This window comes from Erinaceus europaeus, chromosome 5 (assembly GCF_950295315.1).
Source record: "Erinaceus europaeus chromosome 5, mEriEur2.1, whole genome shotgun sequence".
In the NCBI taxonomy this organism is placed as follows: Eukaryota; Metazoa; Chordata; class Mammalia; order Eulipotyphla; family Erinaceidae; genus Erinaceus; species Erinaceus europaeus.
Genome location: NC_080166.1, coordinates 118,139,551 through 118,163,008, shown reverse-complemented (window position 1 = coordinate 118,163,008; position 23,458 = coordinate 118,139,551). Strand labels below are relative to the sequence as shown.

General features: G+C 41.2%; 1 long non-coding RNA gene across 1 annotated transcript; it reads right to left on the bottom strand.

Annotated features, from left to right (window-relative positions):
• Positions 1-14,054: 14,054 nt before the first annotated feature.
• LOC132538648 (uncharacterized) lies at positions 14,055-19,935 on the bottom strand. Its single transcript, XR_009550009.1, has 3 exons — positions 19,888-19,935; positions 18,900-18,945; positions 14,055-14,349 (listed from the first exon to the last, which is right to left on the bottom strand). It is a non-coding gene; the product is annotated as an uncharacterized LOC132538648 (long non-coding RNA).
• Positions 19,936-23,458: the final 3,523 nt, after the last annotated feature.

Genomic DNA, 23,458 nt, shown 5'->3' with positions numbered 1-23,458 from the left:
GTCAGTGGCATTCCTCTATGCAAACACTAAGTTAGAAGAAATTGAAATGCGGAAATCAATTCCTTTTACTATAGCAACAAAAACAATAAAATATCTAGGAGTAAATCTAACCAAGGAAATGAAAGACTTGTATACTGAAAATTATGAGTCACTACTCAAAGAAATTGAAAAAGACACAAAGAAGTGGAAAGATATTCCATGTTCATGGGTTGGAAGAATTAACATCATCAAAATGAATATATTACCCAGAGCCATCTACAAATTTAATGCTATCCCCATCAAGATCCTAAGCACATTTTTTAGGAGAATAGAAAAAAATTCTACATATGTTTATCTGGAACCGGAAAAGACCTAGAATTGCCAAAACAATATTGAGAAAAAAAGAACAGAACCGGAGGCATCACACTCCCAGATCTCAAACTATATTATAGGGATGCTGTCATCAAAACTGCTTGGTACTGGAACATGAATAGACACACTGACCCGTGGAATAGAATTGAGAGCCCAGAAATGAGGCCCCACACCTATGGACATCTAATCTTTGACAAAGGTGCCCAGACTATTCAATGGGGAAAGCAGAATCTCTTCAACAAATGGTGTTGGAAACAATGGGTTGAAACATGCAGAAGAATGAAACTGAATCATTGTATTTCACCAAATAGAAAAGTAAATTCCAAGTGGATCAAGGACTTGGATGTTAGACCACAAACTATCAAATACTTAGAGGAAAATATTGGCAGAACTCTTTTCTGCATAAATTTTAAAGACATTTTCAATGAAATGAATCCAATAACAAAGAAGACTAAGGCAAGCATAAACCTATGGGACTACATCAAATTAAAAAGCTTCCTCACAGCAAAAGAAACCACTACCCAAACTAAGAGACCACTCACAGAATGGGAGAAGATCTTTACATGCCATACATCAGATAAGAGTTTAATAACAAACATATATAAAGAGCTTGCCAGACTCAACAACAAGACAACAAATAACCCCATCCAAAAATGGGGGAGGACATGGACAGAATATTCACCACTGAAGAGATCCAAAAGGCCAAGAAACACATGAAAAAATGCTCCAAGTCTCTGATTGTCAGAGAAATGCAAATAAACACAACAATGAGATATCACTTCACTCCTGTGAGAATGTCATACATCAGAAAAGGTAACAGCAGCAAATGCTGGAGAGGGTGTGGGGTCAAAGGAACCCTCCTACACTGCTGGTGGGAATGCAAATTGGTCCATCCTCTATGGAGAACAGTCTGGAGAACTCTCAGAAGGCTAGAAATGGACCTACCCTATGATCCTGCAATTCCTCTCCTGGGGATATATCCTAAGGAACCCAACACATCCATCCAAAAAGATCTGTGTACACATATGTTTTTGGCAGCACAATTTGTAGTAGCCAAAACCTGGAAACAACCCAGGTGTCCAACAGCAGATGAGTGGCTGAGCAAGTTGTGGTATATATACACAATGGAATACTACTCAGCTGTAAAAAATGGTGACTTCACCGTTTTCAGCCGATATTGGATGGACCTTGAAAAAATCATGTTGAGTGAAATAAGTCAGAAACAGAAGGATGAATATGGGATGATCTCACTCTCAGGCAGAAGTTGAAAAACAAGATCAGAAAAGAAAACACAAGTAGAACCTGAAATGGAATTGGCGTATTGCACCAAAGTAAAAGACTCTGGGGTGGGTGGGGGGGAGAATACAGGTCCATGAAGGATGATAAATGACATAGTGGGGGTTGTATTGTTAAATGGGAAACTGGGGGGTGTTATGCATGTACAAACTATTGTATTTACTGTTGAATGTAAAACATTAATTCCCCAATAAAGAAATAAATTTTTTTTAAAAAAAGAAACTCATTGGGGAACAAGGATTTCACTTCATGCAATTCAATGCAAGGTGAACAACTGGATTTAGAAGGTGACTGTGCAAAAAAAAAAAAAAAAAGTGTGCAGATAGAATTAAAATGTTTGGGATCATGAATGGTCCCTCTAACAAGTGGGCAAATTGCTGTGCTTAGTGCAAGTGAAAACCACTACCTCAGAACTTCATTTTTTTCCCTCCAGGGTTATTGCTGGGGCTCAGTGCCTGTACTAGGAATCCACTGCTCCTGGAGGCTAGTTTTTCTCCCTTTGTTGCCCTTGTTGTTTATCATTGTTGTTAGTATTGTTGTTGTTATTGTTGGATAAGACAGAAATGGAGAGAGGAGGGGAATACAGAGAGGGGGAGAGAAAGATAGATACCTGCAGACCTGCTTCCCCGCCTGCGAAGTGACTCCCCCTACAGGTGGAGAGCCTGGGACTGGAACCAGTATCCCTACGACGGTCCATGCGCTATGCGCCATGTGTGCTTAACCCACTGCACTACAGGCTGGCGCCCAGAACTTAATTTTAAAGTGGTCTGAGAGGGGGTCGGGCGGTAGCACAGCAGGTTAAGCGCAGGTGGCCTGAAGCTCAAGGACCTGCATAAGAATCCCGATTGAGCCCTCGGCTCCCCACCTGCAGTGGAGTCGCTTCACAAGCAGTGAAGCAGATCTTCAGGTGTCTATCTTTCTCTCCCCCTCTCTGTCTTCCCCTCCTCTCTCCATTTCTCTCTGTCCTAACAACTACGACATCAATATGAACAACAATAAAAAAAACAAGGGCAACAAAAGGGAAAATAAATAAATAAATATAAAGTCTGAGAGATGATGGCACAGTGAATTTTTCAGCCATAAGGTTCTGAGTTCAATCTCTGGCAGCACATATGTCAGAGTGATAATCTTCCTCTCCTTCTCTCTCCTACTATTTCTTTCATTAGTAAGTGTATACAGTCTTTTAAATAAAAATAATTTGAGAGTCTTAATACATGAGGTTATGAAAGTTGTCCTTAATAAATAAGAGAGAGTTTAAAGCCATACAGTCTGGGTTCCATCATGGTGTGAATGTGGCAGTTACTGTTGGCTTTGCAAAGGATGCGCCACCTGGGATGATTTTTAATGAAAAGAATGCCCAAAATTAAATTACATGATGGATTGTGAGCAAGGAAGGTACACTAGGTAGCTTATATGAAGGGGAAATATTTCAACTGCAGTTTAGTCTTGACTTTCCTCAAGCCATGTTTACTGGTGAAGACATTTCTGTTTGACTCTTACTTATGGTATCTACTTATCCATTCTAACAGAAGACTGCTCCTCATCTATGTTAAATAAGTTTGCCTTAATATTGCTAGCATACTTTCCAAATGAAAAGAAAAGAGACAATATAATACTTCGTTTTATATCTGAACATGTAACAAAATCCAAAGAAAACAAAATGGTGGTATCATAATTATATTTCTTTTATTTTTATTTATTTGTTTGTTTTTGCCTCCAAGGTTATCGCTGGGGCTCAGTGCCTGCTCCTGTGGCCATTTTTTTTTTTTTGATAGGACAGAAATTGAGAGGGAAGGGGAATATAGAGAGGGAGACAGAGGGACACCTGCAGACCTGCTTTACTGCTTGTGAAACAACCCCCCTGCATGTGGGGAGCCAGGGTCTCGAGCCAAGATCCTTGAACTGGTCCTTGTGCTTTGTACTATGTGTGCTTAACCTGGTGTGCCACCACCCAGTCACCCATAATGATATTTCTTGAAATTGGGCGAGATAGAATAATGGTTATGCAAAAGGCTCCAAGGTCCCAGGTTCAACCCTACATCCCCCACCCTGCCACCAGCAGCCAGAGCTGAGCAGTGCTCTGGTTAAAAATAAGTAAATAAATAAATAAATAAATAAATAAATAAATGTCTGTGTTGATGTCACTGTTATGTTCCTAGCAGAAGATAGTCTTACTAAGAAAATGAGAATTTTGATCACTTGGTTTTTGAACTTAAACCTTTGATGAGAAGTAACCTATAGCCAATGAAGACTTGTATTCTGAGTACATGTTAACCAGTCCAGGCTATTGACCTGATTTTATTAGTCATACAATGTTAATGCACATGTCATGAAATGTTACAGGACTGAGGAGAAAGCATAATGGTTTTGCAAAAAAGACTTTCATGCCTGAGGCACCAAAGGTCCCAGGTTCAGTCCCCAGCACCACCATAAGCCAGATCTAAGCAGTGCTCTGGTGAAAGAGAAAGAAAGAAAGAAAGAAAGAAAGAAAGAAAGAAAGAAAGAGAGGAAGAAAGAAAGAAAGAAAAGAGAAAGAAGAAAAGAAAGAAAGAGCAGGAAAGAAATGTAATTTCACTTTTATAAGTAAAAAATTTTACTGTTGGAGAAGTCCCGAGTCTTTATGTGTTATATAAAAACAATGACTTTCTTGGTGGCTTGGAGATGTTCATTGCTGGCAATGGTCATTATAATAGGAAATTTTTTCATTAAGTCTTGCTACCCAAATATTAATGCATAATGGGACCTACAGTATGAATTTATTTAGGATTGGGGAAATAGCTCAGCCATTTAGAGCGTCGTGCATGTCTGAGGCACCAGAACCACAAGTTCAATTCCCAATGCCATCTTATGCCAGAGCTGAGCATCTTAACTCCTCTCATTCTCCTCTTGTCATAGTAAGTAATTTTTTTAACTGTTATAGTGGGGTGATGAAGTAAGGCATACAATATTCCTTAGAAAGTTACCCCAACTGCTTATTTTTGGACTCGATACACTGTGATCTTAAGATAAACAACATCAATCAGTGTATGTCTTTCAGGGTGGCAGTGAGAGATCAACGTGTATTCACTGAATTGTTTATACCTGCTGTCAGCTTGTTTTGACATGGAGGGTCTTCAAGTAACTGTGATAAGGACTATATGTCATCTCTATAGTGCAAATAAATTCATTGCTATGATTATAGTTCCTCAATCTCTAAAGTAAAGGAATGAATAACACAGGGCATGGAAGATTCATTTTGGAAGAAAAAGAACAGTGGTGATTGAATAGCTTGAGTCCAGGTCGGGTAGTTAGCATAATGATTATGCAAAGAGACTTTCATGCCTGAGGCTACAAAGTCACAGGTTCAAACCCCTGCACCACATTAAGCCAGAGCTGATTAGTGCTAAAAAAAAAGTGGCTGCAGTCCATAACTGGCCTTGTTATTTATATATTTAACAGTTTTTCCAAGTAGATTACGCTTAGTTACTTCCTGTTAGACATCAGCATAAACCCTGCTGCCTAAACACTATTTCATTTATTTATGTTTTTTGTAAACCCATAGACATTTTTACTTGCAAATTTTGTTATACAGCAAGTCTGAATGTCATACTTCAATTGAAAAACTTTTGTCAGTTTTCTTCTTGCAAAATTTCCTCACGTGTATCATCTTGCTCATCAGTCCCTACCCTAAAATGAGAAATACATTTTTAACATGCTTAATGTTTAACAGTCTTGATATAAAAAAAAAACTACATATATTGGTTGTCTGTCCAGGGAAGTCTGGTTAGACAACCCCATCAATGTATGTGTTTTTTCAGGCTGGGAGTATGGATCGACCTGTCAATACCCATGTTCAGCAGGGAAGCAATTACAGAAGCCAGACCTTCCACCTTCTGCATCCCACAATGACCTTGGGTCCATACTCCCAGCGGGTTAAAGAATAGGAAAGCTATCAAGGGAGGGGATGGGATACGGGAGTTCTAGTGGTGGGAACTGTGTGGAGTTGTACCTCTCTTATCCTATGGTTTTTGTCACTGTTTCCTTTTTATAAATAAAAAAAATGTTTTTTAATGGGGAAAAAAAAAACACATACAACCTGACTACTGGTCTGTACATATTTAGACATCATGATATCAACACTTAGTCTAACCAGACCTAAAGTTATGGAGAAAATTTGAAAGAAGAGAAATTATAAGCTCCTTTTTTCTCTTTTTGTAAATTTTTATTTATTTATTTGTTATTGGATAGAGACAAAGAAATTGAGAAGAAAGGGGGCAATAGAGAGGGACCGAGAGGGGCCAGGTAATGGTGCACCTGGTTAAGCGCACACATCACAGTATACAAAAACCTGGGTTCAAGTCCCTGGTGCCCATCTGCAGGGAGAAAGCTTCACAAGTGGTGAAGCAGGGCTGCAGGTGTCTCTCTGTCTCTCTCCCTCTGTATCTCCCCTCCCCTCTCAATTTCCCTCTATCTCTATCCAATAATAAATAAATAAATAAAGATTTAAAGAGAGAGAGAGAGAGATACCTGCGGTCCTACTTCACCACTTGTGAAGCTTTCCCCTGCAGGTGGGAACCAAGGGCTAGAACTCAGGTCCTTGCACACTGTAATGTGTAAGTTTAACCATGTGCACCACCATCTGGCCCCATCCATTTTTCTCTAGTTCGTTGGGGGTAGGGCGTGGAGGGGCGGATTGAGAAAATAGGTGGGGTCAAGGTAAAAACTCTAAAAGCTGGACTTATGCAGAGGCAGAGACTGTGAGCGGTCCATTTACATTTGAACTGGTGCTCCTCTCACTGAACTGAGCTGCAGTGCTTGAAATACCTGGACAAAGCACCATAGCTTGTGGTATCTTTAGGTTTATGGTAGAGAGAATAGAAGGTGGGGTGCAAGGGCTCAGATGATATTGGTAAAGGGAATGACTGGACACCAGTTTTACAGAAGGTGATGGGAGGAGTATCTTCTTCAGCTTTAGTTTTTGCTAGGTAGCTCTCAAGTATAATGCCAAGGTATTCCTGTGTGGGCTCCCCCCATGCCTGCCCCCCAGATTTAACAAATGGCTGGGACTACTGCACCCAGTTTAGTACCAAGTAAGTAGATTTCTCCTGTAGTGTAGACTCAGGTTTGTTCAATCTAGGGGGTCAGGCAATAGCAGAGGGTTAAGCGCACGTGGCGCGAAGCGCACATGGCGCGAAGCGCAAGGACCAGTGTAAGGATCCCGGTTCGAGCCCGGGTCCCCCACCTGCAGGGAAGTCGATTCACAGGCGGTGAAGCAGGTCTGCAGGTGTCTTTCTCTCCCCCTCTCTGTCTTTCCCTCCTAGCTCCATTTCTCTCTGTCCTATCCAACAACTAATGACATCAACAACAATAATAACCACAAGGCTATAACAACTAGGGCAATAAAAGGGGGAAAAATGGCCTCCAGGAGCAGTGGATTCATGGTGCAGGCACTGAGCCCCAGCAATAACCCTGGAGGCAAAAAAAAAAAAAATTGTTCAATCTCTGGCTTTTCTGAGATTAGTTTAGTAATGGAGTTGCTAAAGGTTGTGTTTGAATACTTTTTTTTTAAAAAGAGCTTTTATTAAGGGATCAAAAAGTTTAATACCTGAAACCAGTATGAATGATTTTTTATAACTAAATTGTATAGATATTTATTCAACTAGCTTCTTTTAATATTTATTTATTTATTTATTTTTGCTTCTTTTAATAGTTTGGGAAAGTTTGCCATATGTTCTCTTTCTTTTTTCCCCTTCTTTCCTTCTTTTGCAGTTTTCTGGAGCTGGAGCCTTGCACACTTCCAGGCACTTTTTAAGTCAGATGGAGAGAGAAGACAGAGACAGACACAGCACTGCCTTTTCCAGGTGGTGCCGGGACTCAAACCGGGATCACATGCAAGACAAGGGGCATAGCCTACCCAGTGAGCTCTTGGTCCCTTTAAGTTCCATTTTTCTTCTTTTCTTTTTTTTCCCTTCAGTGGACTAGTTCTTGTGATTGTCATGAGCAGAAACCCATAGATCCTAGTGAGCAAAGTTCCATTTTTCTTCTTTTCTTTTTTTTCCCTTCAGTGGACTAGTTCTTGTGATTGTCATGAGCAGAAACCCATAGATCCTAGTGAGCAAAGTTCCATTTTTCTTCTTTTCTTTTTTTTCCCTTCAGTGGACTAGTTCTTGTGATTGTCATGAGCAGAAACCCATAGATCCTAGTGAGCAAAGTTCCATTTTTCTTCTTTTCTTTTTTTTCCCTTCAGTGGACTAGTTCTTGTGATTGTCATGAGCAGAAACCCATAGATCCTAGTGAGCAAAGTTCCATTTTTCTTCTTTTCTTTTTTTTCCCTTCAGTGGACTAGTTCTTGTGATTGATTGTCATGAGCAGAAACCCATAGATCCTAGTGAGCAAAGTTCCATTTTTCTTCTTTTCTTTTTTTTCCCTTCAGTGGACTAGTTCTTGTGATTGTCATGAGCAGAAACCCATAGATCCTAGTGAGCAACATTAAATTGCCCTGTTGCCTGCCTTTGTTCTTCTTGAAAGATATGTTTTGTAATCTCATTATTGTATTAGGTATCTGAGTTTCCTGATCAACATGCTACAGTTTTTTTTTTTTCTTTTACTCAATAAAAGAGGCTCCAGAGACCTACAGTGACCACATAGACTAATACACATTCAACTAACAGTGCTGCTGACCGGGATGGGTGGACTCTTCCTCATGAGCCTGGGGATCATGTGTGATTTATCTTGCTTTTGGTTTTGAAGCATAAGAGTAGATTTCCTAACTGCCCAAAAGAACATAATTAGGAAGGTCACATACCAGGCTGAGAAAGGAGGCAGACCACTGACTAGATAGGGAGGAAGCTAGAAAAAAGATGATTCTAGATACAGGAAATATAATTGTTTAAGGCGCACAGCATAAAGCAGGGGGAAGGGACTTGATGTGTCCCAACAGGAATGGAAAAACCAAGAAGATTCCAACCAGCTTCTGAGATGATTTTACTAATTCAGAGAAAATAAGTTTGAACCACAGCTGAACATTTAGAATTTAAGTTTAAATTTAGAGCGAATCATCGCCATGCACAGATCTACAATATAAACTGGCCGAAGGATGTGAAAGAAGCTCATTAAGTTGCCAGTTGTGCTCATCACTTCTCTAATATCTTGTCTACAGGACAGACTGAAAACTGGCTGCTCAGACTGTAAGGCAGATCAGCTAGTACCAAGTATAAGGAAGTCTCTAAAATGTCGAGAATGTATGGGCCAGGTGGTGGCATACCTGATTGAGTGTTGATGTTACAATGTGCAAAGACCTGGCTTCAAGGCCTTGGTCCACCTTCAGGGAGAAAGCTTTGCATGTGGAGAAGCAGTGCTGAAGGGGTTTTTCTCCCTCTCTATCTTCCCCTTCCCTCTCAATTTTTCTTTGTCTCTATCCAATAAGTGATAAATAAAATTAAATTTAAAAGAAAGGAGAGTGTAGATATAGGTCTTGATATGGGGTCAATTTCCTCACAGTGGCACAATGGGCATGTTCACTAATCCACTCTGTGAGGTCAATTGCAAATCCTAAAGTACCTTTCAAACAGTTTTCTAGCTTAATAATAACCGACAGCAGATGTATCATAAGCAGACTTTACTACAAAGTTTTGCTTGATGATTTATGTTTATTTTCACTTTGTTGACTCTAGGTACTGAGGATAAATTAAGGAATGTTCTCCCTTACTCTAGATGCTTGTCACTTAGAAACACAGCTAGAGAGACTCCCAGATGAATAAATATAAACTGCTGTTGAACTAGCCAGCTTTCCAGCTGATTAAGAAACCACCAAGGGGCTGATGAAATAGCATAGTGGTTATGGAAGAAGATTTCCATGCCTAGGACTTGTAGGTCCCTGGTTCAATACCTACCACCACCACAAGCCAGAGCTGAGCAGTGCTCTGGTTTCTTGTTCTCTGTATGGCTTTTCCTCTGTATCTCTCTCATACTCATTGAAATAAAATATAAAAATGAAAAGAGAGAAACCACCCAGGTAGATATTATGAGTCACCTGAGATTCTGACATGCCACTGACCTCTTTTCAGGCTTATGTGAAGTTAATACTTTTCTTTCCATCAGTTCACAATGGTACCTTGGGAATAAAAAAATAAATTAAAAAGAAGAAGAAGAAGGAGGAGGAGGAGGAGGAGGAGGAGGAGGAGGAGGAGGAGGAGAAGGAGAAGGAAAAGAAGAAGATGACTAAGTCCAGTGCCGGTTTTGTAAATCCACTTGAAAAACTGAGTGAAAATCACTTCTCTTTTGGAAACGTGGCTGCTGTATAAAAGATGTGTAGCACACAGTCTTCTTGGCTCTAGGACAAAAATATCCATCTTCCTGTAATTCAGAGCCCAAGTGAAACAACACCGTGAAGGGTCTGAAGAAAGGAAGCAGCATGTCCTTTTCAGACAAACAAGGCAAGTTCTGTTCTTTTTTGCTGTCTCTGGGAAAGAAAATGTGGTTAGCATAAAGATGTTTCATCGATGATGCTTACATGAAGAGACCTCAGTGTTCAAATTTCAAAAAATATGTCTTTAGAAATGTTCAGTTCTCTCAGAATAAGCAGGCTGAGCTTCCCTGAAGGGAGTCTCTGCTGTTGGTGTAATTGTAGATTTTGGGAATGTGCCTTGGCTGTATCTTGTGTTCATTCTCAACTGTTGCTCGTTCCTTAAAATACACGTATTCATGCCCCTGCATGGTCTCTTGCCAGCACTGACACACACATTACTCTGTACTGAACTGCCTTTCTCTACATGCACAAAGTGGTTTTTACAACACATTGGGTTACTGAAGAGCCGTCTTTTAAACACCTAGCTATTAATGGATAAATTTAATCAGAAACCAGGCTGGCTGATATTCTAATGACAGAAAGGCAAAGCTTTCATTATAGAGTAAATATGCCAGCGTAAGGATCCTGGTTCGAGCACCCGGCTCCCCACCTGCAGGGGAGTCGCTTCACAGGTGGTGAAGCAACTCTGTAGGTGTCTGTCTTTCTCTCCCCCTCTCTGTCTTCCCCTCCTCTTTCCATTTCTCTCTGTCCTATGCAACAACAATGACAGCAATAAAAACAATAATAATAACTACAACAACGATAAAAGAACCAGGGCAACAAAAAAAGGAAAAAAATAGCCTCCAGGAGCAGTGGATTCATGGTGCAGGCACCAAGCCCCAGCAATAACACTGGAAGCAAAATAAAAAATAAAAGAAAGAAAAAAAAAAGAAGAAATAGGCTAAAAATGTCAGCAAACAAGTGATTTTTGTTTGTTTGTTTGTTTCTTGATGAGAACACTAAACTACACATAACCCCACTAAGGCAAGAAACTTGAAAATGGCAGGTTCAATCCCCTGCACCACCACAAGCTAGTGCTGAGCTCTGTGTTCTTGGTGAAAAGAAAGTGTTGCCATAGATATAAAGAGGTGAAGTGCTGAAGACAGCAAGTCAAACAGCCTTCTCTATAGTGAAGCAAAAGACCGATTCAGAATAACAGCATGATGAAGGGAGATGTAAGGAGAAGTGTATTCCTGAGTCACCAACGAAAGTTCAAAGGACACTTTTGTACATAGGAGTTTGCTTTGCAGTGGAAATAGGTTACAGATTGAGCTTTCAGGGAATTGAGGCAATGCAGGTGGGGTTCTTTTTGTCTGGACATCGAGTGATTTATCTGAGCTCGCTAATTTCCATATCCCATGCTCACATGGTACTCCTGCAGCAGGGAGGAGACATAGAGTACCAGAAGGGATGTGTTTCATATTTTGATGGTTGTAATTCTGTGTTTTCCCAAAATGTACAAATATAAAATGTGCTACATTCTTCTACTCATATGCTTGCAATGAAAAACAGAGACAAAAAGTTGTTTACTTTGGCTGCAGCAAATTCATTCTCTTGCTTAGTGACTTTTGATAGCTTTTGGTTAAACCAAACATGACTTGTCAAGATATCAGAGTCAGGGGGGCTGGGCCATGGTGCACCCGGTTAAACGCACATAGTACTAAGCACAAGGAACCAGGCTCGAGCTCCCCAGGTCCCCACCTGCAGGGGGTCTGCTTTATGAGTGGTGAAGCAGGTCTGCAGGTGTCTCTTCCTCTCTCCCTCTCTATCTCCCCCTCCTCTCTCAATTTCTCTCTGTCCTTTCCAATAAAACAATGACTACCAGGAGCAATGGATTTGAAATGCAGGCACCAAGCCCCAGCAATAACCCTGGAGACAATAAAAAATTTAAAAAAGATACCAGAGTCTATATTTATTTATTTACTTCAAGGGATAGCACAATTTCCTTCCACCTACTGATTGACAACAGTAATCATTAATTATTAAGTAAGATTTTATCCATTTATTAATGATAATAACTCTGGTATATGGACTACCTGGGATGGAACTTGGGACCTCATGCTTTCAAGCCCAACACTTTATCCACTATGCTGCCTCCTGGGCACTGGACTCTGTATTTAATTTAATGAATTACTGGACTGGGGATATAGTCAAAGACTGGGCTCCGGACTTCCATGCATGAGGTCCTAGAGGCCCCAGTTTCAATCCAGAACAGAACAGTACTCTTTCATTCTTCATTTTTCTTTTTCTCATAAAAAACAGATAAACAAAAACCTTAATTGTTTTCCCTTTGAGGGTTCAATCCTGCACACTCTCACAGCTCCCAATGAACTTTTTTTTTTTTCAGAGAGAGGGAAAGACAGAAAAGATACGACAGTGCCGCCCTGTTGCCTGTAAAGCTTCCCCTGTGCCAGTGCCCCTATGGTAGTGACCAGGGGCTCAGAGCCAAGTCCTCGAACCTGGTAAAGTGTGTGCTCTGACAGGTGATCTATCTCCCAGCACCCAAATAAATATTTTCAACAAATGGGTTCCTCACTTCCAGCCACCCTTTTCCTTTCTCTTTAAAAGACTCCATCATTAAATAAGGAATGGATAATGTCACTTTGCCAACAGTACCTGCAGTATTTGTTGCTGTTTCATAAGTTATTTAGGAAAGCAGCTGAAGCATAAAGAAGATAAATTATTTATTACTGTATTCTCCTCCACTGGCTATCACTCTAATCTTCAATATTAATGCCCTCCTTACAAGTATAAGGCTGGAAAATGGAAGTCAGTGACTTACATTGATAAACAATTATGACATGTCTTTAGGTGAAGAGTTGATTGTGGTTTTATCAGCAGGCCACAGTAGTGCCTGGCTCAGTGCATGCATTATCTAAATATTTACTGAAGTGTATATATTCTGGTATCTGTAATTGTTACGATATCTGCTTTAAGTGACTTTCTTTTAGGGTCATCAGCTGTTTGATTCTGCTCTCCCATGTAGTGTGCAAACTTCAGTAACAAGAAAGGATCTAAACAAGACAGACTGCACCAGGCTGAGTCTCGCCCAGTTGTGTGAAGCTGAACCATCCAGAGCTAGTGAGTCAAACATTTCACCGGCTAACTCGAGTCCTTGTGGGAAGAGCCTGGAATGAATAGGGAACTGTCAGGTGTGGGCGGTGTTCTGAGTGTGCTCATTGAGCAACTAAAGTGAGAAGAGACACTAATCCTGTGTTTTTCTTAAGCCAAGGCAGAAAAAGTGTTAGGGAGAGACCCTTAAGCAAATGGATGTCCACAAAGCACAGGAAATGCCATGTCTGGCTCAGCAAGCTTCTCGGTTGGGGAGGGCTACCTCAATCCTGCACAGATCGCCCTGTCTCTCACCTGTTCACCCCAGAATGCCTTTGTTCAAGGGGCTTGGGAATACCTGAAGGTTTACGAGCACACCTTGAAGTCATCTTCCTAAACGAATAGTATCAATTCCCAGTTGTTCTGGAATGAGTGACGCTGCCTACCTTTATATTCCTGACTCTTACCATATTGATTTGCACCCTGGCCCCGACTGTCCATTCCATCGGCTACATGTTGCACACACACCCCCACCCCACATACACACCCAGCCTCCTGGCTGCAACTATTCCACTTTGGCTAAAGCAAAGTCTCTTTTTCACTGTCCATCTGCTTGAGAATTCTCTGGCTTCTCTGCCTTATTTAATAATCATGTCCACCTGTAACTTCTCACCACTGGCTCCAATGGGCAAGTGTCTCTTTTGTTCCTGAAAGAATCTCAGGTGTTTGGCCAATTTCTGAAGTCAAGTCATGCCATTGACTATTCTCCCCATGCTCACCACCCCCCCCCACCCCACACACAAATATTTTCCATCTACTTGCTTAGTGTTAAGTCATGCCCATTGGTCTTGGTGGCATTTGGGGAAATGTTGCTTATTCTCTTCGGGGGCATAGGGTCTTGAATGTCCTCTTCTTACTACAACTCAAAGACTCAACCCAGGAAGTGGGTTCAGCACTCATGGACAAATGTCAGGATGGTAGAGGCTGCTCTAATGATCAAGTAGTTTGTCAGTAAAAAGAAAAAAATGGTAATAATTTTTCAGCACACAATAAAGAACATATGATATTGAAACAAATGGCTGTGTCTTAATTGTAGGCAGAACATAATTGTAATTACTTTCTGAATGTTACTTGTAGGGGTTGGGTAGTGGCACATCCAGAAGAGTACACAAGTCACCATCCTAAGGGCCCAGTTCAAGCCCCCACCCCCCACCTTCAGTGGGGAAGCTTCACAAGTGGCAAAGCAGGTCTGCAGGTGTCTTTCTTTCTCTCTGTAACCAGGAGCAGTGGGTTCATTGTGCAGGTCCAGGGCCCCAGTGATAATCCTGGTGGCAATATAAATAAGTAAATAAATGTATAAATAAAGTATTTGAAAATAAAAAGAATGACTACAAAACAATGGGGACATGAAGGTGGCTAATATTTCCTAACAGGCAAGCAAGGGGCTATAAATTTGTGATGGGAGAAGTCACACTGCCGCCTTCACATACCCATGCATTATGGGACTTGGAGAATTGGAGTAGAAGAGTCACATTCAGGGTGGGGGTAGATAGCATAATGGTTATACAAAGAGACTCTCATTCATGCCTGAGGCTCAAAATCCTAGGTTCAGTCCCCTACACCACCATAATCCAGAGCTGAGCAGTGATCTGATTAAAAGAAAGGAAGAGAGGGAGGGAGGAAGGAAGGAAGAAAGGAAGAAAGGAAGGAAGGAAGGAAAAAAGAAAGGAAAAAAGAAAGGAAAGTCACATTCCATAGCCCACAAGTAGTAGCAAATGATAAGCACAATGAACTGATGAATAAGTTAGTCTAAAAGATAACTCCCAACTGCTCACTGGCCCTGTCCCAATTAAAGCAACTTCCAGAAATAATTTTTCTTAATACGTATGTCATCTGTGCAAAGAATTCTTTTAATCTACAGTCTACATCAGGGTTTGGCAAACTTTCCAGAGGCAAATCCAGCCCACCTCTGGTTTTGATAACTTTTCTTGGAACCCAGCTACCTCCATTCATTCTCAGATTGTCAGTGGTTTCTTTGGGAAGGCAGAGTTAAGTAGTTGTGACAGAGATCCACAGAAGTAAAAACTGGTCCAAAGCAGGTAAACCTCTACTGATTCTTGTACTACAAAATCTAATGACATGGCCATTTTGTTAGATGTGCCATTAACTTGTGTTCTCCAGTGATCAAGTATTTGTTTTGCTAGGGGGAGAAAAGGGGGGGGGGTTGGAGCCTCTTACATATCCTTCCCACCAGGGACAGGTCTGGAGCCTCCAATCTGACTAGCTGGTTAAGGGAAGAGCTATCACTGACTACCAAGAAGAATAAGCAATTCCTAACTTTATCTAGAGACTTGTGGTTTTAAAACCAAGTCCCATCTTCTGGAAAATTCCTCAGCCCACTGAACAAGCCAGGATGTTTGGTCATCCTGACCTACGAATTTCTCCTGGAGTCTGGGACAGACTGACTTGGAGTAGAATCTCACTTCTATGACGTCAAGCTGTGCAGATGTGAACAAGTGACTTTATTTCTCTTGGTGCCAGTTACCTTCTCTATGAACTGGGACTGATCCTATCATAAGAGGCAATCATAAAGATTAAGAGAAGTAAGTTGTGTACAGAAATAACCTAACACTTTATAGGCACCTATTAATTACTCATTCTCATCCTACCATTTTGACCACTGGGAGTTTTATTTTGTTTTTAATCCAATATTTACCCCCCCAAACTCTCTTTTTCATAAAATTATTAGAAAGGAGAGGTTTAAATACCTTTATTGTGCTCTGTTTTACTTTCGTTGCCTCTTATACACTGATGCTCCAATAAACATATAATTGGTTCTACGGTGGAAGAAGTAATCCGTGCACTTAAAATTGCCTGATTTTCAACTAGACAACTGTTTTCTGTTTTAAACATAAACACTTGGAGACAAGTGGCTGTTGAATTCTGTTTCATTCAACTAGGGACACATCCCAGAAAGGTTTGTTCTGCACAGTGTGTTAAAGTTTGCTCTTTATGCTGCAGGTCACACACAGCCAGAGGCAGAAATTATGGGGGATGAGTTCCAGGTACTCTTTTTCTAGTCTAGCATTTTATGTCTGTAATGGAAAATGTTGACAGGAAGCTGAGAAACACTGCCAGTACTACCTCATGATTCATCTGATGGATCAGTATGACTGAAGTGCTAAGTGGACCAATACACTCATTAATTTTTTAAAGAGGTTTAATAATACACAGACAACGGTGTACAAATCTGATTGCTACCTGTGAGCTTTCAAAGGTCCCCAGAATGAGATCAAAGGAATGATACAATGTTAATCTCATTCTAACTATCAGCATCTTGATTTAGCACTCAGTTGGTTAGCAAATGTATGGGACAGGATTAAATAATGTATACTCTTACAGTGACATATTCTAAATCTTACTTAAAATCCTTAGTCCCCAGCAAATACAACTTCCTTCAGATTCATACTATAGGAGTTTGAGAAATCAAGTTTTTACTAAACAAATTGAGTGAATCAATCAAACCATCAGCATTTTTATTTGGTATCCAGTCTCTAACAACTGTATAGAATGGAATGAAATAATGTGAGCTTGTGTGGTCATATATCAATTATAAGCTTTCAAATATCCACATAACACAGCTGAATTTCAACAAATTTGGTTTACCTGAGACAAAGCTACTGATTATGATTCAAACTCTTTTCTCAATTGGTTGGGTAAGTCATTCAAAACTTCTCAATGCAATGAGAAAATAGCACAGGCCTGAGTGGCGAGTGCTATAAAACGACTCCGATTATTAGCTCAGGAAATATACTGCCTAAATTTAACTCAAGCTCTAGACATCTGTTTGCCATTTTGATTCAGGCAATACCAAAAAAAGTTTGGTTTCCAAACTCAGCTTTACATTGGAATCACCTGGGAGCTTTTAGAACTTGCAGCGCTCAAGCCACACCCCAAATAAATTAAGTTAGAATCCTTGGGGAGGAGAAACAGGTGTCAGTCCCTTGCAAGTGCTCCAGGTGATTCATATGTTCAGACAAGTGTGGGAACTACTTATAGCAAATTCAACTAATCAGGAACGAAGCCAAGCTTTTCATTAATTAAAGTGGAAGCTCAAACAGGAAAGATAAAAAAGAATGAGATCTTACAATAACGGGATATTATTATAATCCTTTATTATATACTTTGTTATCATTATCTTTATGATCGTATTTATTTATTAAATAAATATTTATTTATTCCCTTTTGTTGCCCTTGTTTTATTGTTGTAGTTATTATTGTTGTTATTGATGTCATCGTCGTTGGATAGGATGAGAGAAATCGAGAGAGGAGGGGAAGACAGGGAGAGAGAAAGATAGCCACCTGCAGACCTGCTTCACCTTGTGAAGTGACTCCCCTGCAGGGGGGAGCCAGGGGCTGGAACCGGGGTCCTTATGCACCATTGTGCTTAACCCGCTGCGCTACTGCCCGACTCCATATAATTATTTTTAAAAAGTAATTACTGTTTTAAGTTCCAGCCAAGTGCCAAACTGTGTAGCCATTTTCATAGGCTTTATTTGTTGTTACAGGGGCTTTACTGGTCAACTTTTTTTAGGTAGAGAAAAGAAAAGAGAGAAGAAGAAAAGATGCCAACACAGGCGAGGGGGTGGTGCGTTCAGGAAAGTGCACATATCACTAAGGTTCAAGCCCCAAGTCCCCACCTATGGGAGGGGCTTCTTGAGCAGCGAAATAGTGCTGCAGGTGTCTCTGTCTCTCTCCCTCCCCCTTCCCTATCAATTTCTCTCTGCCCTATATAATAAAAAAGGGGGAGGGAAGGAAAAGGGGCACATTGGGCAGGGGTAGATACTAAAAAGGTTTTGCAAAGAGACTCTTATGCCTGAGGCTCTAAAGTTCCATGTTCAATTCCTTGCCCCATCGTAAACCAGAGTTGAGCAGTGCTCTGGAAAGAAAAAAGAAAGGAAGAAAGGAAGAAAGAAAGGAAGGAAGGAAGGAAGGAAGGAAGGAAGGAAGGAAGGAAGGAAAAAAGAAGAAGAAAAGGGGGGCACAAATGACTGATAGGAGAGGTGGATTCATTGTGCAGGCACCAACCCCCAGTGATTACCCTGGGGGCAATGAATAAACACACCAAAAGTGCCAAAGCTTCTCACAGTGGGATTGGAACAAATCCTGGTTACTGCTCATGGCAATGGAGATGCCTTCCCAGGTGAGCTGTCTTGCTAGTCCTCATAGTTGTTTTTTTTAATATTGTTACTTATTTATTTTTATTGAGAGACAGAGATCCTTATGGTGCCAGAGATGAAAGTCAGGGCCTCGTCTGTGGCAGGTGTGCTTTCTGCTGTGGAGCGACCTCCTTAGGCTCCTTAGCAAATTATCACATTCAGTTCTTCACAAGCCAGTGAAGCTTTATTAAGTCAACACAATTATTATGTCCATTTCACAGGTGGGCAAAATGAGTCACAGGAGATTGAATACTTGCCCCAAGCCACCAAACTAGCAAGTAGTCAAGAGAATCATTCTCATAAGCCAACAACTTAACACTCTGCTTTTTTTAAGTCTTTGGTCTTCACTAGCTTCTCTCTTTGTAGCACTGGTTTATCTCACTTTTTTTGGATGCCAAGGCTTCTCCTAACAGCACACAAAAGCAATTTCTGGCACCCCTGAGAGAAAGGGAGCCTGTCTTTGTGGATATAATACACAGAGGAGCTAATATTCCATGTTAAGATCTCTGTCTCAAGGGACTTTCTGGTAGACTTAAAGCACTCCTCTGCAGCAGAAAGAAAACCTGAAACAAAACACCCACCTGGAGGATATAGACATATTTGCTAAAATGTGTTTAAAATTTAGCTGAAAAATAGTAAGAGTATTATGTACTTACCATTCATTAAAAAAAAATCTTATTTCATAAAATCTTTGTTGTTGACCTGTCAATATATATGAGTTTGGTTAATATATATATATATATATATATATATATATATATATATATATATAGCTTTTAAATAATGTTAAACAGTACTGAATTCTTAGTAATTAGATTGACAAACATCAACTTTTTTTTTGTATAGTGAAAGACAAAATAAAGCAAAAAGAAGATAAAAAGGTAACATCACAGTCATTTGTACCATTTCCTGTAACAATTACGGTGTTGCACGCTCATTTCTGAATTGTCTTCTCTGTCCTATTCACATTAAAGCTAAGAGATGAGCTAAAACTGCACTGAGAAGCTCCCCCAGGAGCAAGGCCAATTGTTAGAACAGAGAATCTGGGCCAGTCTCCACTGATGTGCTTTTTTATTCAGTCTGTTTCCCACAGGAGACCAGTTTTTCTTTTTCCCAGGTGCCACTCACACCATACACAGCCACGAGACAGGGATGTGGGGGTGGGGGTGGGGTGCTGAGGGCCCTGTCCCTATTAGGACTTTGCCCTTTAAGATTGGACCTGTAGCACACCCTGCCAAGCTTTCTAGGCCTCAAAAGTCACCAGAACTTCCCTCCAGCATCAGGTGGGGCCTCAGAGGAAGGAAATCCTATTCTCATGGAAGGGTAGGTCCAAGAAGGGTCAGGTATCTGTTCCCAGGTCAACAATGCCAGAGGCCTTCAGTCTTGAATAGATGTACAATAACTGAGCAAACATGTCTCTTACCTTTAGAGAAGAGCCAGGGCCCTAGAGTCAACTTTGGTTCCCTAATGTCACCTCTCTGCCTTTCCTTTAGGGGAAGCTGACTGGAGGGCACACTCCTGAACCCTGTTCCTGTTCTGACTGTGTATGGCAGAACAAGAGGGGGAGCTTTAATTTCCTTTTAGGCTGGCTTCTTTAAAGACAGATTTCCTGTGGTGTTTTATAAATAAGTCATATGTACTTACAGTTTCAAGTTTAGGAATGTGGCCAAAGAGAATGTGAGTCTTGTAACTCTGAAGGAAAAATAAAAAGTATTTTTAAAAAATACATACATATATATATATATATATATATATATATATATATATATATAATGTATTTTTATGACTGAGAGACTGAGTCCCCCTCAGCTCTGACATGCGTAGGAATGCACCTGAGGCCTCAGACATGCAAGTCCTGTACTCTAACACTGATCAATTCTGAGTGATTTTCCAGCCCTAGAAGAGTAATGTAAGAAAACAATCTTTAAAACAAAACAAACTATGAGGAAAAATGCTATAAACCAAGAGCACAGAGACCTGGGTTTGGTTCCTAGGCCCTTATGAACTGGCTCTCCTCCCACAGTCACGCTCCCCTGTGCGGAAAGGGCATAGTTATGGGCTCCAGCTCGCCTCTGAGGCTGTCTGGAAGCTAAGGAGAATGCTCAAGGGCACTATCCTTTCTTTCTTTGCCTGCCCTCCACCATCATGTATGCAGAAATGAGAAAATACACTTACACTAGGGCTTTGGCCTAAATCATAGAGGAGGGTTCTCCTAGGCTGCTCACCAGGGCGTGAGGAGGCCCATGGCCTGCCTGGCTCCTGTGGCGCGGCAGCTGGCACACTTCCCGGGCAGCTACCTCCAGTTGCAGCTGTTGGTGCTATTTGCAGCTTCCACATCCTGAGAACTGGATATAGAGGCCTCTCCTTGGAGGGTGTGAGGAAGACCTCTCCTTGGAGGGTGTGCAAGCAGTGAGAGGGAGCTGTGGGGAAACAGAGAGGAATCAAGCCTTCCTGGATCAGGAAAAGGCCCAAATATGTGAGGAAGAGGGTGGGGGTTGGGCTGGGGTGGGGACAGTGGCCTGTGGGCTCCAGAGGAACTCCTTAAGCTCTCCTCAGGGGTCACCAAACATCAGCCAACAGCCTAGGAGGCGGAACTGCTGGTAAACACTGAAAACAGACTAACTTCTCTACTCAGAGAGGCCTTTTCAGGACCCACCCCCCACCCCAGTCCTTTGCCCTCTATCAAGTTACTGGTGTGCGATCTACATGGCCTTCAGCAGCATCTGAAGTGATTTTCTTATGTGTTCTGATTACTTGTTCATTGTCTTCATGAACATGTAAGCTCATGGGAGCTTCTAGAGGGAGGCACTTGTTCTGTATTATGCGTCTCCAGTGGTGAACACCAGGCCTGGCTCATGAGTGAGTGAGTGAGCCTGTCTAGAAAGAGCAGGCTGTGCGCTAATAAATCAAGAAGTTGGATTTCCCAACTTTACATCTGGAGAAGGTCAGCAGCCCATGCAGAGAAACTGAATTTATTTGGGCATGAGGAAATCCATTCTCCTTGGCTTTGTATAGTCCCAGCTCAGTGTAGGACCCAGCTAAATATTAGTGGGCTGTACTGTCTCATGTGATATATGCCACTTGTCAATATGTTTTGTCACCTCGTGTCATTTAGATCAAGCAAAATTATAGGGTAACTAGAAAGTTACAAGAATATAATCTTAAACATAATCATTTAGGGGAAATTTTCACCTAAAACTTGGTTAAAATTTTTTTATTATTTATTTATTCCCTTTTGTTGCTCATGTTGTTTTTTATTATTGTAGTTATTAACGTGGTTCCTACTGATGTCGTCGTTGTTGGACAGGACAGAGAGAAATGGAGAGAGGAGGGGAAGACAGAGGGGGAGAGAAAGATGGACACCTGCAGACCTGCTTCACCACCTGTGAAGCGACCCCCCCTGCAGGTGAGGAGCTGGGGGCTCCAACCAGGATCCTTACACCGGTCCCTGCGCTTTGTGCCACGTGCGCTCAACCAGCTGCGCTACCGCCCGACTCCCGGTTAAAATATTTTTAAGACTCAGTTCAATTCAATCTTACAAATTCGACTAAGTGACAGATGTGACATTGTTGTATTTCCTAAGAATCAAGCCATAACAGAAGATTTAATTAATAGCATTACCTTTACATATTAATGGAACTGAAGGAGTCTTAACTCTAAAAGTAAAGGTTCTCTAGACCTAAATATTTTATACTCAAGAAGAAAATTGGTGGGGGCCAGGTGGTGGTGCACTGAGTTAAGCGCATACAGTATGAAGTGCAAGGACCTGCACAAGGATCCCAGTTCAAGCCCCCAGTTTCCCATCTGTGCCAGGAGGTGTCACTTCAGAAGCGGTGAAGCAGGTCTGAAAGTGTTTCTGTATCTCCCTCTCTCTATCTTCCCTTCCTGTCTTATCCAATAAAATGGAAAATATGGCCAACAGGGACAGTGGATTCATGGTGCAGGCACTGAGCCCCTGGAGGCAAAATAAAAAAAGAAGAAGAAAATTGACTGAGAAGAAAAGGTTTGTCAAAAGTGACTGTTATTTCTGATAATAATATCCATGTCTGGAGGTACTGTGAAAATTATGATAGTCACTGGACATATCAGTATCTATTCCTCCCAAGGACCTCAGGGTTCATAACTTATTCCTCTATAATTACGATGAAATATCCCAGTCCTGAATTCCTCTGGGTAACTGGAGTGGTAGGGCATGTCAACCTGAATTTCTAGGAATGACTTGTACTCAGTTCAGTATTTGAACCAACATGTGCAGTATGCTACAGAGTAGAGACTTGATTCATTCACAAAGCATATCTTTATGAGCCCCACACAGGCAGCAGGCTCAGCCACAACCCTCCCAGAGAGATGTGGCCACCTCGCCTGAACATGGTGCAGTTATACCATTTGAGCTGCATTTTGACGCCCTACTTTTCTAGTAGAAAGTGAGAAAAAGAGATCTTGTCCAAAAATATTTGGGTTTAAAGGTAATATGCCTTGAGATGACACCACTTGGTACAGGTTTTTAGAGACTAGGAAAGAAAGAAATAGGGTGGCCCAGGAGGTGGCGCAGTGGATTAAGCACTGGATTCTCAAGCATGAGGTCCTGAGTTCAATCCCTAGCAGCACATGTACCAGAGAGATGTCTGGTGCTTTCTCTCTCTCCTCTTCTCTTTCTCATGAAAAAAATAAATAAATAAAATCTAAAAAGAAGAAGAAGAAAGAAAGAATTAGGGAACTTGTGTACAGAGAATCTGACACAGCTAACACCCCCTCACTGACCCCCCACAAATACAGCGACATGCAAACAGACAGTAGAGGCACCCCAATTCTGAGTAGCTCTCTCTTGGCAGACAGAGGTGCCATTTTATTTGTGTATGGCCATAGAGAAGGAGGTTTGAGTCAGCAGAAGGATGAGCAGAATCTACTTGACAGGGAAGGAGAAATGGGGTGGGTCTTACCACAGAATTTATAGGACAGGGCACATATCTGTGACCCAAGGGTTCTTTCAGACCTTACACTGTCTCAAAGAAAAGATCTTTGAGTGTTGTGATAGCAGTTCCAGTTAGTGAATGAACATTCACACACAGTAAAACTAAACATTGAATGGCACATTATGTACTCATAGCAGTCTTATTTTATTTATTTATTTATTTACCAGAGCACTGCTCAGCTCTGGCTTATGGTGGTGTGGGGGATTGAACCTGGGACTTTGGAGCCTCACGCATGAGAGTCT